At 43.6% G+C, this 18,509-nt stretch overlaps 1 protein-coding gene and 1 long non-coding RNA gene across 8 annotated transcripts in view; one reads left to right on the top strand and one right to left on the bottom strand.

Moving 5' to 3' along the window:
• Positions 1–9,584, bottom strand: part of Wdr47 (WD repeat domain 47) — an 89,450-nt gene extending 79,866 nt beyond the window's left edge. For 6 of the 7 annotated variants that reach the window (XM_045138487.1, XM_045138489.1, XM_045138488.1 and 3 more), the window contains exon 1: positions 9,468–9,584. The gene's annotated coding sequence lies outside the window, so the exon portion shown is untranslated. The remainder of the gene's footprint in view (positions 1–9,467) is intronic. The other variant, XM_045138493.1, reaches the window with a different exon arrangement.
• A 411-nt stretch (positions 9,585–9,995) lies between these two features.
• Positions 9,996–18,509, top strand: part of LOC123456022 — a 22,240-nt gene continuing 13,726 nt past the window's right edge. The window contains exon 1 of the long non-coding RNA XR_006634281.1: positions 9,996–10,124. This is a non-coding gene — a long non-coding RNA (uncharacterized LOC123456022). The remainder of the gene's footprint in view (positions 10,125–18,509) is intronic.

Genomic DNA, 18,509 nt, shown 5'->3' with positions numbered 1-18,509 from the left:
AGTCACCCACTACAATTGTGCTTGGTGTCACCTTTGACCTTAAGTCTAATAGTGTTTGATGAAATTGGGAGCACCCATGTTAGGTACATTTATGTTTAGAATTGAAATGTCTTCCTGTTGAATTTTTCCTTTAATCAGTATAAAGTGGCCTTCTTTATCTTTCCTCACTAATGTTAGTTTGAAGTCTATCCTGTTGGATATTAGGATAACAATACCTGCTTGTTTCCTAGGCCCATTGCTTGGAATACTGCTTTCCATCCTTTCACCCTAAGATAGTGTCTTTTATGGAGAGATGAGTCTCTCGGAGGCAACAAACAGAAGGATCCTGCCTTTTAATACAATTTGCAAGCCTGTGTCTTTTGGTTGGGACATTGAGGCCACTGATATTAACAGTTATTTTTGTAGCCAGCATGGTGGTGCATGCCTTTAATCCCAGCACTCAGGAGGCAGAGGTAGGAGTATCACAGTGAGTTCAAGGCCACCTTAAGACTACATAGTGAATTCCAGGTTAGCCTGGACTAGAGTGAAATCCTACCTCCAAAAACCAAAAGAGTAAAGTTATTATTGAAAGGTATATATTTGTACTCACCATCCTTCCCTTCATTACCTTGTATTAAATGTTTTACAAGTATGATTTATTTTTCCCTGTTTCTCCATATATGTACTTTCCTTTCTCTTCAGCATGGAGTATCCCTTCAAGCATTTTCTGTACAGCTGGCTTAGTTGTCATATATTCCTTTAGCCTGTTTTTTATTGTGGAATGTGCTTATTTCTCCATCATTTGGATGGATAGCTTTGCTAGGTAAAACATTCTTTTTTCTTTAATTTTTTTTGTCCATTTTTTTATTTATTTATTTGAGAGCAACACAGAGAGAAAGAAAGATAGAGGGAGAGAGAGAGAATGGGCATGCCAGGGCTTCCAGCCACTGCAAACGAACTCCAGACGCGTGCGCCCTCTTGTGCATCTGGCTAATGTGGGACCTGGGGAACCGAGTCTCGAACCGGGGTCCTTAGGCTTCACAGGCAAGCTCTTAACCACTAAGCCATCTCTCCAGCCCAGGTAAAACATTCTTGGTTGATAGTTGTCTTTCAGAACTTGGAATACATCATTCCAAGCCACTCTGGCTTTTAAAGTTTGTGTTGAGTAACCTGCCATTATCATGATTGGCTTGGTCTTTATAAGCGACTTGCTTTTTTTTCTCTAGCTGTTTTCAGTATATTTTCCTTGGTTTGTGTATTTGGTAGTTTAATTATAACATGGTGAGGAGAGGTTCTTTCCAGGTTTTCTCTGCTTGGTGTTCTCAGGCCTTATAGCTGCACTGGCATCTCTTTCCCAATTTGGGGAAATTTTTCTTTTATGATTTTTGTGAAAATACCTACTATACCTTTGGAGTGAAATTCTTCTTCTACTATACCCTGAATTTTTATGTTTGATCTTTTCATAATGTCCTGAATATCTTGAAATTCCCATTCATGCCTTCCTATTGGCTTGTCTTTTTGTTGGACTGCATTAGATGTGCCACCTGGTCTTCTAGCTTAGATATTCTATTCTCTCCATCTATTCTATTGGTAAGACTTTCTACAGTTTTTGATTTGACTTACTGTGTTTTTCATTGCTAGTATTTTTAACTGGTTTTTATTATTTCTACTTCCTTATTCATGTCTTATATTGACCTCCTTATTTCATTAAATTGGTTTCTTTTGTCTTCTTTGATTTCTTTGAGCACAGTTATAATCATTCTTTTGAAATCTTTCTCAGGCATTTCTTCTAAGTCAGTCTCACTTGGAGGGCATTTCTGATGAATTTATAATTTTTGGTGGAATTATATTGTCTTGAGTCTTTGTGTTTCTTGTATTATAATGTAAAGATTTTTGCAACTCGGATTAATTTGATGCTTGGGTTTTCTAATTATCTACAGTATTCTCAGATGTATCTAGCAATCTGATGTTATAAATCTTCAGGGTAGGAGCTTAAGGTGCTGGGTGTGGTCCTTCAAAGACAGTCAGAGTAACTGCAAGTAACCTTAGGTATAGGGTTTGCCGGCTATATGAGTATTCAAGTAGACTGGGTAGAACAAAATACAGGCAAATTCTAAAATTTAACTGAACAATATACACATTCAATGAAAAGCAGCCCAGAGTACTTATGCAAGAGTAGGTATTAAAACAAACAGATCCTCTAACAAATTCAAAGTTCCTAAGGATGTGTGTTGCCTTACACCCTTAATCCTATCAAGTAGGAGGCCAGGATTTCTGGTCTGTAGAGGGTTCCAAAGTCAGCTTGTGCTGAGTGAGACCATGCCCCAACAAACAATAGGAGACAAAGGCACCATAAATAAGGAAGCAACAAAGGACACCATCAAAGTATAGCTTACTTAAGAACGGCAAATCTGCCAGATGTGGTGGCACATGCCTTTAATCCCAGCAGTTGGGAGGAGTAGGAGGCTTGCCATGAGTTCAAGGCCACCCTGAGACTACATAGTAAATTCCAGGTCAGCCTGAGCTTGAGTGAGACCCTACCTTGAAAAACCAAAATAATAATAATAATAAATAAAAATCAAATAAATAATTTTAAAAAGAATGGCAAATCCAACCATCCTTAAGATTTAATACATAATTTACCCTGACATGGAAGGTGCAATTGGCATTTCTGATGCAAGCCTATATACCAGGCTTTTTTGGTGGGTACTGACCTGGTATAAGTCCAGTTACCTTTTGGGGTGGCTTTAGTCTCAGCTATGCTGAGTGCCCACTTGGCTCTCTTTGCTGTGCTGCGGGCTCAGGTAGGCTGGCTCGGCTGCTGCTCTGCAAGCCTGTGCTGGGTGCTGTGTAGATAAACTCTCTCCCCCAGGTCTCCAGTGCTTGCTGGTTCCTGTGCTGCTCACCACTCTGGATGGTGGCTGAAGTTGTCCTGCTGGTCTCCACAGTCCTCTTCCTCACTAGCCACTCCACTGGTCCCTGCCGTCCTCGCCTTCATGTTTCTTGAGTTTGCAAGGAGGCTGGTGTGAGTGGAAAATCTCACCTGGCTTTTCCTACAGCTCAGGCTGAGCCTGGAAACTGGCCACAGAGACTTGGTGCTGCTGCTGCTGGAGCCGCTTCTGCCTGCTTCTGTGGTCTCTTGACACTCTGGATCTTTCCTACTTCTCTACTGTGGTTGACAATTTCTTATACACCTTCACTTTTCAGTAGAAGAGTATTTTTTCTGGGTTTTTTTCTTCTTTTTCTTCCCCCCATCCCAGGCTGCTTTGGTGGTGTTGCTATCCCACTATCTTAACTGGAAGTCCTCTTTTTGAAGTTTTTTTAAAAAATATTTTACTTATTTATTTGAGAGACTAAAGAGGGAGGCAGAGAGAGAGCGAGAATAGGCATATCAGTGCCTCTTGCCACTGCAAATGAATTCCAAACGTATGTGCCACCTTATACATCTGGCTTACAGGTACTGGGAATTAAATCTGGGTCTTTAGGCTTTACATGCAAGCACCTTAACCACTAAGCAATCTCTCCAGCCCACCCTCAAAGATTTTAAACAAAACTTCATTTTCTTTTTCAACAAATGAAAAAGAAGCACTAAACATAGCACTTGTCCATTAAAAAAATGAGTTGAAGCTGCACATAGTGACACACATGTTTAATCCCAGAACTGAAGAGACTAAGGTAGGAGGATTACCATGAGTTCAAGGCCACCTGAGAGTACATAGTGAAATCCAGGTCTAGCATGGGCTAGAGTGAGACCCTACCTCAGAAAATCAAAATAAATAAATAAAATGATCTGAGCCGGGAGGGCTGGCACACACCTTTAGTCCCAGCATTCAGGAGGCAAAGGTAGTAGGGTCACTGTGAATTTGAGCCCAGCCTGAGATTTCGTAGTGAATGCCAGATCAGCCTGGGCTACAGCAAGACCCTATATTGAAAAAAAAATTTTTTTTTTGAGTCAAATGGGTCAAAACTAATAAAAAATTTTAGGTTAATATAGATGCAGCATTCTCTCTCCATAAAATAGATGTTGATATATAGAGTAAGTTCCAGGAGAGTGGCAACCATATAGCTGGTATCAATACATCTAACTGCCACCCTTTGAAGCTCAAAGCCTTAGTTAAAGACAATGGGACCAAACAATGGCTAATGAAATGTAGGAATGCTACTATGCTGTGAATAAAGTAAAAAATTTTATTTTGGAACAAGATATGTCAGGTGCGATTTAAAAAATATTGGAGGATTGGAGAGATAGATGGCTTAGCAGTTAAGCGCTTGCCTGTGAAGCCTAAGGACGCCAGCTCAAGGCTCGATTCCCCAGGACCCACGTTAGCCAGATGCACAAGGGGGCGCACGCGTCTAGAGTTCATTTGCAGTGGCTGGAGACCCTGGCGCGTCCATTCTCTCTGTATGTCTGTCGCTCTCAAGTAAATAAATAAAAATAAACCAAAAATTTTTTTTAAATATTGGAGAGCTGGAGAGATGGCTTAGCAGTTAAGGCGCTTGCCTGCAAAGCCTAAGGATCCAGGTTCAATTTCTCTCCAGATCCCACCCACATAAGCTAGATGTACAAAGGTGAGGCAAACGCAAGGATGCACATGACCACTAGGTGGCGCAAACGTCTAGTGTTCAAGTGACTGCAGTGGCTGAGGCCCTGGCATGCCAATCTCTCAATCTCAATCTTTTCTTTCTCTCCTTCCTTCCTTTCTTTCTTCCCTTCCTCCCTTCCTTTCTCCCTCCCTCCCTCCTTTCTTTCTCTCCTGCCCTCCCTCCTTCCCCCCCCCTCACATAAACAAAAAAAGTCATGTCTGTTGGGCTTGCCTCTAAGAAACATATTGGGAAGCTCAATTAGATCATGTAAGGATGACAAACGAATAAGCCTTAAAACTGAAACAGGATGAGCATAGTGGCACACACATTTAATCCCAGCACTTAGGAGGCAGAGGTAGGAAGATCACCATGAGCTCATGGCCAGCCTGAGACTTCATAGTGAAGTCCAGGTCTGCCTGGGCTAGAGTGTGACCCTTCTAGGAAAAACCGAAATAAATAAAACAAAACAACAAATGAGGAGGCTCCTATTTGTCCTATGTGTGATAATGTTTGCTTGATGTCCATATCCAGTTTAAAACTCAGTATTTAGAGGCTGGAGAAATGGCTTACCGGTTAAGGAGCTTGCCTTCAAAGGCAAAGGACCCAGGTTCAATTCCCCAGGACACACGTAAACCAGATGCACAAGGTGGTACATACACCTGGAGTTCATTTGCAGTGGCTGGATGCCTGCTGCCGTCACTCTTACTCCCTCCCCTCTCTCTCAGAGAAATAAATAAAATATTTTTGTATTTATTATATGCTTACAGAAGGTTATATGCTGGGGACACAATGATTAAGCTACTATGGGAAAACATTAAGACAGGGGTTGGAGAGATGACTTAAGAATCAGTTGCCTGCAAAGCCAAAAGACCCAGCTTCAATTCCCCAGAGCCCACGAAAGCCAGATAGATAAGGTGGCACATGCATCTGGAGTTCGTTTGCAGCAGCTGAAGACCTTGGCATGTCCATTCTCTCCCCCCACCCACCCACCTACCTACCTCTTTCTCTCTCTCTCTCAAATAAATAAAGACATACAACAGATAGATTTTATGAGAATCTGTGATATTTTATAAAGGTATCTTTTTACTTAAACAGAACCTCAAAATGGAAAAAAATAAGTTAAGAACACTTGGGAGGCAGAGGTAGGATCACTGAGTTCAAGGCCAGCCTAGGACTACAGAATGAGTTCCAGGTCAACAACAACTACTAGGGCTAGAGTGAAACCCTACATTGAAAAACCCCAAAATAAAAGTACACGGGTCTTCAAAAAAAATCAGTTCAAATATGAAATGGGCTACTTAATGTAGAGGTCTCAAAACTGAAGAAACTGCAGGTGTTGTCTAATAAAAGTTTGGAACCTGAATACCTGAGGCCAAAACTTACAAAAATAACACACATAAAATATAAAGAAAATTACAAATAAAATGCTATGGAAGTTCAGGGGGGCAGTGACGTTTCCTGCTAAAAACAGACATAAGAATTACTAGGTAGACCAAGTCTACCTAAATAAAATCCTATTTCCATTATAACATTCTAACTTTTACAGGTATAAGAACAAGAGCTGGGGAGATGCGGGTGGTTGGAGAGATGGCTCAGTCTGGTGAAGTGCTGGCCATATAGATATGAAGATCCAAGTACCCAGGTAGTCCCCAGTGCCAGGGAGATGGAGACAAGAAGATACCTGGGGCTTGCTAGTTAGGCAATCTGGTCAAGGTAGTGAGCTCCAGGTCCAGGGAGAGACCCTGTCTGTCTGTCTGTCACTCACACCCACACCCACACAAAGAGAGAGAGAAGGAATATTGAGGAAGGTACTCGATATCAAACTCTGGCTTCTACATGCACATACATGAGCACAAACACATACACCATACACACAAAATAATAAGACATAAATAAAAACCAGACAGGTGGCTGGAGAGATGGCTTAGTGGTTAAGGCACTTGCTTGCAAAGCCAAAGGACCCAGGTTCAATTTCCCAGGACCCACATAAGCCAGATGCACAAGATGGTGCATGCATCCGAAGTTCGTCTGCAGCAGCTGGAGCTGGTGTTTTAATTAAGAAGAAAAAGAAATTAAAAAACAGAGAGGATAATTCTGACTGCCTCTCTCAAATAAATTAAGAAGAAAAAGACAAAAAGAAACAGAGAGGATAATTCTGACTCAGGTAATGTTAAGCCTAGTATCTATCTGCTGAACTTTTGAATTTTGAATGCATTTATTTGCTGTGCTATGGAATAATCTACAATTCATTAAGTGAGTACATCTAAGACAAAGCTTCTTAATCTTTTCTACTTAAGGGTAGAAGAAACTAAATACAGCTTCAGTGAACTCTTAATCAGGAGATGCATTTTGAAGTCTCTAAATTTACCTTGGAAATTAATATGAATATTCACCTCTCTTTGTGTCTTTATTTTAATATAAAAATGTCATTTTATCCATTTTATAATTAATTTAATGATAAATCCATAAATATGTGCCATGTTAAATAATCACAGACTTACTTCTTAGCATATGACAGTTGGTTTATTTACTTAATTTCTGCAATACTGAGAACCAAACCCAGGGGTCTTGTGCACGCCAGACAAGCATTCTGACACTGAACGATAGCCTCAGCCTGTAATGCTGCCAATACTCCAGTTTGAAAAGCATTAAGTCAGAGGGCACAGAAGTTTTTCTTCATTAGTTAAGAACCAATGATCCACACTGGGGATTATCTAACACCAAATATAACTCAAGTCAGTTATTAACAGTAGCCTTATTTTCAAGAAAGCAATACTGACCCACATACAGGAGGAAAACACCTTTTCTCCACATCACCACAATAAAGAACCTCTGTTAGTCGGCGTGGTGGCACACTCAGGAGGCAGAGGTAGATGGATTGTCACGAGTTCAAGGCCACCCTGAGACTACATAGTTAATTCCAGGTCAGCCTGGACTAGAGTGAAACCCTACCCAGGGTAAAAAAAAAAACAACCTCTGTTAAAGAGTGGGAATCTCCTCAACAATTCCCATAAACCATTAAAGGCCACTCTAAGGTCCTGTATCCAGTAATGTTAAACAGATTATGCAGTAATGCCTGTTTATCCATGCCAGTGTCCCTCTGTATTAAGTTATTCAACAGATGCCTTAATTTTTTCTAAATTGCTTTCAAATAAATTAGTTTACTCAACTTGGTAGTTCATTCCCAGACTCAAGCAATCATAGACATTCACCCCTCTTTACAGAATGAGAAAAAAGTGTCAGTGGTAAAATTAAGTAGCTTTTCCAAGATTGTAATTACAGTAACAAAGAGACTCCTAAATCCAGAAGATCAGATTTCCCGATTCGGGTTTCCAGGACACTAGTCTAAGGAAAATTGGTCTTTTTTTGTACTTTCCTAGAAATGTTTTTCAAACTGTAGCCTACACTAAGCATCTCATAGGGGGGACACAATTATATAACTAGGGACATAGATTAATTCTCTTGTGATTCATTTCTAGCGCTCGTTTATATAGAGGAAGAAAACTAGGAAGTAGGAAGGTGGGGCAGAGACAAAGGTTAAAAGCTACCACGTTACACACAATCAACAATGGTACCCAAATTTGCAGGATTTTTTTGTTTACCTTAAAATATACTGTTATGAATTACTGTCTATCCCACCGCTGCAAATTATCCTTTAACCACTGAGCCATCTCGCCTGCCCCATAAATTTTATTTTCTATTGGAAGCAATCTACATTTCCCCAGATCTCAAGGTACAATGATTCATTACATTTTCCTTTTAAATGAGACCTCCAGAATGTACCACATTAAAGAAAAATGGGATCCTAGACATTTCTCTCTTCTAGCAAAATGCCAATGCAACATATGCCAACACTTTAGACCAAATAAAAAAAAAACTACTTAAATTTACTATAAAAAATAATTTTAGCATCTTTAAACCTGTAATTTAATTTTGTGGCATTAGCTTTTTGAAGCGTTCTATGAACTCTGAAACAAAGGGAGATAAAGTGTTAGGATCACATATGAATCTGGGTGGAACAAAGACTTCTCCTTTCATTATGCAGTGAGAACCAAGTTGCCAAAAAAAAAGCTCCTTCTCAGACACCATGCGTAGTTCCTAACTACACGCCTATGTGTACAGAAAAAGAATAAATAAATATATGTATGTATGTATGTATGTATGTATGTATGTATGTATGTATGTATATATATATACATACACACACACACAATCAGTTATCTGGCCAAACATTGCCTCTACCTACCCCGTCCCTGCCCCTCCGCCAAAGGTCTCGTCCCAGAGCTAGAGCCCCAATCTTTTTCTCCCCAATACAGCTTTGAGGTTAACCCTGTGAGTTCCACAAGCTCCCGTGTCTTCCACGCAGGCGACACCCTCAACCCCCTCCCCGGCACAATCCGCATTCCAAATTCAGTCGCTGCCTTCTCTACCACATCCCTCAAGGCCTGTTCCCACTGACCACTGACGTCAGAAGGACGGATCGAGCCCCGCAGGGCGAGCCCGCGCCGCTCCCCGGGCATCCGCCGGCCCCGGCGTGCCGAGGCAGGGACGCGAGCGCATCCCCGGGTCGCGGAGCGGCGAGGACCAGAGACGCGGCGCCGTGCCGGACGCGGGCGCGAAGGGGCATCGCCGCGTGGGGCTCGGAGGATGCGGGCCAGGCAAAGGTGTGGTCCAGGAGCGACAGCCTGCAAAGGGGGGCCCGGCTCGGTCCTCCACCCCGAGGCCCCGCCAGGTCACGAATCCGCCTCCCCTGCCGCGCGGCACCAACCCAACAAACACCCTTTCTCCCCTGGTCGCCTTCGGGGGCCGCAGGGTCTCGAACTCTGGGCCCCGGATGACGACGGGTGACCATGGCAACCCGAGATGTGAGACGGCCCGCCCCCGCCTCCGCGAAACCCACTCACCTGAAGACTCCGAAACGAGCCTGGCAGAAGGAAAAAAAAAAAAAAAAAACCGCGGCGGCGGCGGCGGAGGAAAAGAACGCGGCTGCGAAGCCCCGAAGCGGTCCACACCAGCCGAAGAGTCCGGCGAGCGGCGCGCGAAGACGGCGCTCCCGGCTCGGCGTCGCAGCTCCCTAACCTCACTGCCCGGCCGCCCGACCGCGCGACGGCGCGTCAGTCCATCACTTCCACAGCCCCGGTTCCTGGTCGCGTCCAAACACCTCCCCCCCCCCACGCCCCGGCCGCCGGCCCGCGAGCGCTCCGCTTCGGCCTCAGCCTCTGGCCGACTGCGGTTGTCAAGCGAGCGAGCGCCGCTGGAGACGAGCTCCTGCCACCGGCCGCAGCCAATCACAGCGCTCCGTCGAGGCGCCTGAGGACCCCGCCGCCGGGGGCGACCAGGCAGGTGCCTGCGCAGAAGGGACCCGGTCGGGCTGGGCGTTCCCGGGCTCGGGGCGGGGCGCGTCTGGAGGCGTCGGCGTCGGCGCCCGGCGGGGCTCGGCGTGCCGCGACCTGCGGGGATTCCAGGAGGAGGGCGGGGCGTGGCGATGGCCGAGGATGCCGGTCGCCCTGGCGTGCCCGCCCGGCCCCAGGACCAGTGCGTCCCGAAATAGCCGCCGACAGGTTTGTGGCTTCCGAATGGAGAAGTCGTCTGGGGGGGGTCCCTAGGATTGACTCGTGATACTGCCAAATCATTTATTTATAACGACGAAGGAAATAAATCCTGCCGCCTCCCCCTTTTCCATATTCCACTTCCCTCCTTGAAAAGTCCAGCAACTTCTGTCCGCTTCCTGTTTTCTCATTGTGTGAAGCTGATACTGCCTAGACGTAGTCATTGTCACCTTTTTTTTTTTTGTTTGTTTGTTTTGGGATTTTTTTTTTTTTTTGTCTACCCCTTTTGTTTGCAAGAGACATTGCTACTGCGTGTGCGCAGTCGTAGTCTCCAAATGCATGATGCTCCACGAGCCGAACCGAATCTTCTGGGAATGTCACGATAGGGCTACAGGAGAATATACAGTATCTTAAAGCCTGTAGACTGAGCTTCCTACAAGTAGGGCGTGGGGTAAAGAGAATAAACGCCAGATATTCCTGTCTTAGCACTTGAGGAGACTGAGGCAGGAGGATCAGTTCAAGGATCGCCTGGGCTATATGACATCTGTCTCCAAAACAAAAAAAGATGAACCACAGCTTGAGAGGAAGGCTCTAAGAGAAAACAGAACGTGAATCGTGGAAGAAAATCTTCGTTATGAATCCTCTCATGATAGAGAAAATAGGAAACAGGTAAAAGGATATAAACAATTTTACAGACATGGGGTCATCATATTAAAAACATTAAACAGAAAAAAAAATACGGAATGTTTAAATTGAAAACGTGGACAGACATGATATATAACATATGCTCAAACAATAGGAGTTACAAGAACCAGCACACTTTCAATATTTAAACTTTCAATGAGATCTAGAAAGGGTTCCCATTCAGGGACAACCAAATAAACATTTTTTTTTTTTTAGTGTCTCCTAGGGGCAGAATGCTATAGAAAGGAAGAGGAACCTGTTTTTCTGGTACTGGATAGATCTTGGTATTCAAGAAGCACTACTGAAGTGGGTGCTTTGCCTGTGTTCCCAGTTAAGCTTCCATTTTCCTTTAGATGCCTAGTAATTATTCACATTTTAGAGATTAAGGGAAATAATTTACCCAAGGTGACATAGCTGATATGCAGCCGTAGAGGATACTAACCATTTTAACATTTAAAATCTTCTTTCCCCATTCTACCTCATTGTATTCAGCTTGAAGAAAATAAATCTCATTCTGATGGAGTAGGGAGGATTTGAGGCCTTGCTGTGTTTACATCTCCCATGCCTTTTGGTACAGTGTTATTTGCATCCAAAGATTCAATAAAAATCAGCTCTGGGCTGGAGAGATGGCTTAGTGGTTAAGGTGTTTGACCCACATTCAATTCCCCAGTATCCATGCAAGCTAGATGCTCAAGGTGGTGCATATACTGGAGTTTGTTTGCAGCAGCTGGAGGCCCTGGCATGCCCATTCTCTATCTGCTTCTTTCTCGCTCATAAATAAATAAAAATAATTAGCTTTGGGCTGGGAAAATGGCTTAGCAGTTAAGATGCTTGCCTATGAAGCATCCATGTTTGATTCTCCAGATCCCACATAAGCCAGATGCACAAGGTGGCACCTGCATCTGGAGTTCCTTTACAGTGGCTGGAGGCCCTGACGTGCCCATTCTCTTTCTCTCTCTCTCCCCCTCTTCTTTCTCTAATAAATAAATGAATAAAAATAAATATTAAGGGCTGGAGAGATGGCTTAGTGGTTAAGGCACTTGACTGCAAAGCCAAAGGACCCAGGTTCAACTCCGCAGGACCCACATAAGCCAGATGCACAAGGGGGCACACACAACTGGAGTTCATTTGCAGTGGCTGGAGGCCCTGGCATACCCATTCTCCCCCCCCCCCACACCCTCTCTCTCTCTCTACCTGCCTATTTCTGTATCTCTCTCAAATAAAAAAATAAAATAAATATTTAAAAATAGCTGGGTGTGGTGGCACACTCTTTAATCCTAGCACTCGGAAGGCAGAGGTAGGCCATGAGTCTGAGCCCACCCTGAGACCACATAGTAAATTCCAGGTCAGCCTGGGCTAGAATGAGACCCTACCTCGAGAAAAATCAAACAACATTAAAAAAAAAAAAAAAAATAGAGCTGGTTGTAGTGGCACATGCCTTTAATCCCAGCCCTTGGGAGGCAAGGATCACCATTAGTTTGAGGCCACCCTGAAACTACATAGTGAACTCCAGGTCATCCTGGGCTACAGTAAGATTCTACCTCAAAACAAAAAAGAAAGAAGGAGGGAGGGAGGGAGGGAAGGAAGGAAGGAAGGAAGGCAGGCAGGCAGCAAGGCAGCCCTGGAATAAGAAATCCCATAGCCCTTGTATATTTGTATGTCAATCTGTGTACAGTGACTATGTGTATATTTGCTTAATTAGCATCAAGTTTTATAGACTAACTTTAATAGCTGTTAGCTCAAGGTATCACCTTTCCTTCCATACTCAGTGACACTGGCTAAGATTAGATCTTCTTATCTTTCATTCTAATTCAACAGATTGTTCAGAAAGGACAAGGCTTTCTTAGATGGACTGTCCTTAGAGTCTAAGGTACTGCCTAAAACATCCACTAAATAATTTACTACTCTGGGTCAGGAACTAGGTTGGGCATCATTTGGAAAATGCAGGTTCTAACACGATGAAAAGGAATCCTGGTGCCTTGTAACTTAAATGCCTGTAGGCTAAGGCAAACTCTTTTATGATTCTCAAATCTCATTTCCAAAAAGGGAAAACAGAAGCTTAAGGATTTCCCTAAACATTAAAAAAAAGAATTGGAGCACAAACCTAAACTAGGAAATCTTAACTCAAGGTGTTCAGAAAGCTTGACTTTTTTTTTTTTTTTCTGGCTATTCAAGGTAAGGTCTTGCTCTAGCCCAGGCTGACATGGAATTCACTATGTACTCTCAGCATGGCCTCAAACTCACAGTGATCCTCCTACCTTGGCCTTCCTAGTGCTGGGATTAAAGGCATGTGTCACCATACACAGGTAGGAAGGTATTTTTTTAACACACACATACACACCACAGAGCTTCGCTCAGAGACAGCCATGTCCTGGCTTTGGGAGAACAAAGTACCACTGCTGCTGCTGCTGCTGCTGCTCAGAGATTCAGAATTAAAGCCAAGACGGGTGTGATGGCCCATGCCTATAAACCCAGCACTCAAGAAGTGGAGGCAGGAGGATGAGGAGTTCAAGGCCAACCTCCGTTACATAGTAAGTTCAACGTCAGTATGGGTTACATGAAACCCTGTCTCAAGAAGGGCTAGAGAGACAGATCAGCGCTTAAAGAAGCTTGCTTGCAAAGCTTGTGGGTCCAGGTTCAGTTAGCCAGACAGCCAGGTAAAGTGTCTCAATCTGGCATTTGTTTGCAGCCAAAGACCCTGTTGTGCCCCCCCCACACACACACACAAGCAAATAAATAAAAATTTGAAGCCAGGGGCTGGAGGGATGGCTTAGTGGTTAAGGCATTTGCCTGGAAAGCCAAAGAACCTAGGTTTGATTCCCCAGAACCCACGTTAGCCAAATGTACAAGGGGGCAGATGCGTCTGGAGTTCGTCTGCAGTGGCTGGAGGCCCTGGCATGCCCATTCTCTCTCTGTCAAATAAGTAAAAACATAAAAATTTAAAAATAAAATTTGAAGCCAGGCATGTGCCGAAGTAAGAGGATCACCATGAGTTCAAGGCCATCCTAGAGCTACAGAATAAGTTGCAGATCACCTGCACTACAGTGAGACTGAGATCCTATCTCAAAAAAAAGCCAGGTGTGATGGTGTACTCAGGAGGCAGAGGTAGGAGGATCGCTGGGAGTTTGAGGCCAGCCTGGACTAGAGTGAGACCCTGCTTCAAAAAAAAAAAAAAAAGATAATGATGATCATGGTGGCACATGCCTTTAATCCCACCTTAACACCCCCCCCCAAAAAAAAGAAAATATATCTCAAGGAAAAAAAGAGGGCTGGAGAAATGGCTTAGTGGTTAAGGAGTTTGCCTACAAAGCCTGAGGACCTGGGTTTGGTTTTCCAATACCCACGTAAAGCCAGATGCACAAAGTGGTCTTCCCTCCTCAGTTAAACCTTTCAGAAAACATCTTCAGATACAACCAGACATGTGCCTCATTAATGGCCTAGCCCCCTCCCCTCCCTCCCTCCCTTCCTTCCTTCCTTCCTATTAGAGAGAGAATGGGCAAGCCAAGGTCTCTATCCAGTGCAAATGAACTCCAGACATTTGTGCCACCATATGTACCTGGCTTACATGCGCACTGGAGAATCGAGCCTAGGTCCTTAAGCTTCAAAGGCAAACACCTTAACCACTAAACCATATCTCCAGCCCCTTTATTGCTTTCTTTTTTTTTTTTTAAAGGTTTTGTCTTTTTTTTTAATTAATTAATTAAATTATTTATTTATTTATTTGAGAGCGACAGACACAGAGAGAAAGACAGATAGAGGGAGAGAGAGAGAATGGGCGCGCCAGGGCTTCCAGCCTCTGCAACGAACTCCAGACGCATGCGCCCCTTTGTGCATCTGGCTAACGTAGGACCTGGGGAACCGAGCCTCGAACCGGGGTCCTTAGGCTTCACAGGCAAGCGCTTAACCGCTAAGCCATCTCTCCAGCCCCTTTATTGCTTTCTTAATATAATCAAGTTAATGTTAGAAATTAGCCATCCCAACCCCAAAGACAAAAATCCTATTTCAGAAAAATTAAGCATAGTATTTCTTTTAGTTTGATTACTAGGTATGTTTTTTTCCAAGTGAAATTTCAGCTAGCTAAATGACCATACAAAGTAAATGACAAGATGATGTGTCATAACAATTATTTTTGTTTGTTCTGGTTTTAAGAGGCAACGTCTCAGTCTAGCCCAAGCTGACCTAGAATTCACTACGTAGTCTCAGGCTGTTCGTGAACTAACAGAGATCCTCCTACTTCTGCCTCCTGAGTGCTGGGATTAAAAGCATGCAACACCACATCCAGCCTTATCCTATAATAACTTTCTAATCCATGTATTCACATATACTAATAGCAAAATGGTACTATGCTATATTTCAACTATAATAGATGTTTAGTAAACACTAAAATTTCAGGCTAGAGAGATTGCTTAGCAGTTAAAGCGCTTGCCTGCAAAGCCTAAGGACCCAGGTTTGATTCTCCAGGTCCCAAATAAGCCAAATGTACAAGGTGGTGCATGTGTCTGGAGTTCGCTTGCAGTGGCTAGAGACCTTGGCATGCCCTTTCTCTTTTTCTCCCTCTCTCTGTCTCAAGTAAAAAATAAATTAAGAACTTAAAATTTCTTCTTTGATTCATAAAGAAGGTCAAATAGCTCATGGATTTATTTCTCAGGACCCAGGGAAAGCTTCAACCACACATATAACAACTAACTCTGCTCATAGATAAGCCACACTTCTATTTGTGGCAAGAAGGAACTTGTTTTGTCTAAAAATGATCTACAATAGTCATACTTTCCAACTTGAATAAGTTCATTCAGGATTATACCAGTTACTATACACACACACACACACACACACACACACACATCTTTTTTTTTTTTAATTTGAGAGTGACCAACAGAGAGAGAAAGAGGCAGAGATAGGGCCTCCAGCCATTGCAAACGAACTACAGATGCATGTGCCACCTTATGCATCTGGCTTAATGTGGGTACTGGGGAATCAAGCCTTGAACCAGGTCTGTAGGCTTCACAGGCAAGCACTTAACCGCTAAGCAATCTCTCCAGCCCAGCTATATATACATCTTTTATTCCCTCTCCCTTATTCCTGTTTCTCTGGGGCCCAGCTCAGTGGGGTTATTGGCCTCAGTCAGTCCCAGTGGGGTAGTGAGGGGACCATGCCTCAGGGTATTCACACCTACTCAGTGGTTCATAACAATCTATGCACCCCCTCTCCCTCAATTTTCCCTGAGCCATGGCAGTCTGATTTAGGGTTGAGGTCTTTATAGCCTCTGGATTTCTGCTTTGATAGGTTGTTCTCGATCACCGTGTCTGTCACCATCACCCTGGAGCTGGTTGTCAGGCTGGCAGTAAGAGCAGTGTTCATGGTGCTGCTTCCACTGCAAGTTCTCCTGGGCCTGGCGGATGTGGAAGAGGTGGCAAGTCTCATGGTGGGCAGTCAGCTATCTTCTTGTCTTATTGATGGTTCTCAACTCTCCTCCATCTGATTTTCTCTGCCGTCTGCTTCTCCAACCAAGAGTGAGAGCAGCTTGGGTTAAAAGGGGCATGCAAAGTTATTTAAGAGATATTTGGTGTGCAAGCCCACTCTTCTTCTCCAGAGAGCAGTGGGGGCTTCTCTTTGAAGTATGAGTTTCCTGGCCATAGGATTCTGACTTGTTTCCCAGTACCAGGTGTGAGTTCTCTCCCACTGAGCAGGCCTCATATCCACAGAGCAGTTATTACCTGGACAGGCTGTGTGCCACTATTGCACAAGTGTTGTACCAGTTACTTTATTATAGTCAGGACAAAATACCCAACCAGAGGCAGCTTTGGGAAGGAAAGGATTTATTTCAGTTTCCAGTTTCGAGCAGAAGTGTCCATCCTGGTGGGGAAAAGCCTGGCAGAGCAGACAGTATTCGTCTTCCCACTTCAACTCATCTAATCTACAAAATCCCCCACCAACAGGACGAGAGATTTGTTTCCATGGTGATCCTAAATCCTGTCAAATTGAAAACCAGAGGTTAACCATCATGGGGTTATAACAAGCAAAAATAAAAGAGCTGGGTTTGGTGACACACACCTTTAATCCCAGCACTCAGGAGGCAGAGGTAGGAGGATTGGATCACTATGAGCTCCAGGCCAACCTGAGATTATATAGTGATCTGAGATTACATACTCTGGGCTAGAGCAAGACCCTACCTCAGGAAAAAAAAAAAAAAAAGAAGAAGAAGAAGAGAAGTAGGAGGATGAGGGGGAGAATGAAGAAGGAGGTGGAAGGATAAGGAAGGAGGAGAAGAAATAGCAGATAGAGAATAGAACATCAAGCAGGGCACTGAACAACATGCAGAAATGGCTAGAACAGTCCCACTGAAAAGTGGAAGAAACAGCAGGCAGCAGATAAGGAACAGAATAGCAGACTGGGACTTCAGAAGCATCAGTGCTAAGTTTTACTTGTGTTCGTAAATTGGTATTTCCTCACATCCCTTATGAGCTTGGTTCCTGTGGTTCACTCTGAGAGATGGATGTGCTGCCTATTTGCTAATGGAAAAGGTTTCTGGGTCTGTAATGCTGCCTTATATTCATTGAAGTAATGCCACCTTCAGAGGCCTCTTGGAAAATGGCCAAACGATTCGCCAGACAGCACCCTTCCTCTAATGATGTAAGGACAGTTTAAACTTCCAACACTTAGAATATCACAGTTTTTTGAATTATGTGTATTTATTTATTTATTTAAGAGGGATAGACATAGAACAGCACAGAGTATGGAAACACCAGGCATCCTGCCCCTGCAAACACACTCCAATCACTTGTGCCATTGGTGCATCTGGTTCAACATGGGTACTGGGGAATCGAACCCGGGTTGTCAGGTGTTACCAGCAAGTGCTTTGACCACTGAGCCTCTCTCTAGCCCCAGAATATTACAGGTTTTTAAATGTTTTGTTTGTGAAGGGAAGGGTCTCACTCTAACCCAGGCTGACCTGGAAGTCACTCTGTAGTCCCAGACTGGCTCAAACTCACCTCTGCCTCCTGAGTACTGGGAATAAAGGCGTGTCCCACCACAAGAAAACCAACAATTTTAAGTGCAATAATAAATATACATTAGACTCCTGTGTGAGAATGAAAATACTTACTAGCAGAGGCCAGTAAGTTAAAAAGGAGACATAAAGGGAAGAGAAAGGAAGGGAGGAGGGTACTTAATAGGTTGATTTTGTATATATGTAAGTACAATGATTGTGATGGGGAGGTAATATGATGGAGAATGGAATTTCAAAGGGGAAAGTTGGGGGGGAGGGAATTAACATGGGTTTTTTTTTATAATCATGGAAAATGCTAATAAAAATTTAAAAAGAAAAAAAATAAATATACATTAGACTCTCTGTTTAAGTATCTAATCAACAAGCTAAGAAATAAAAGATATAACACAATTTTTTTGAGGGGGGGGAAGTTTCTCGAAGTAGGGTCTCACTCTAGCCCAGGCTGACATGGAATTCACTATGTAGTCTCAGGGTGGCCTCAAACTAATGGTGATCCTCCTACCTCTGCCTCCTGAGTGGGATTAAAGGCGTGCACCACCACACGTCTCATAATGTTCTTGAAAGAGTGAACTAATAATGTAGGGATGAACAACTATGGGGTGAGATGTAGAACAAAATAAACGCAATGAGTGGTACCTTTAGATCTTGTAGGTAGCTGGAAAAATAACTCCCATCAGAGATGCCCACATTGTAATCTCCGGAATGTG

Source organism: Jaculus jaculus, chromosome 19 (assembly GCF_020740685.1).
Source record: "Jaculus jaculus isolate mJacJac1 chromosome 19, mJacJac1.mat.Y.cur, whole genome shotgun sequence".
NCBI lineage: Eukaryota > Metazoa > Chordata > Mammalia > Rodentia > Dipodidae > Jaculus > Jaculus jaculus.
The sequence above is the reverse complement of the archived record's forward strand: the minus strand, read 5'-3'. Positions and strand labels throughout refer to the sequence as shown.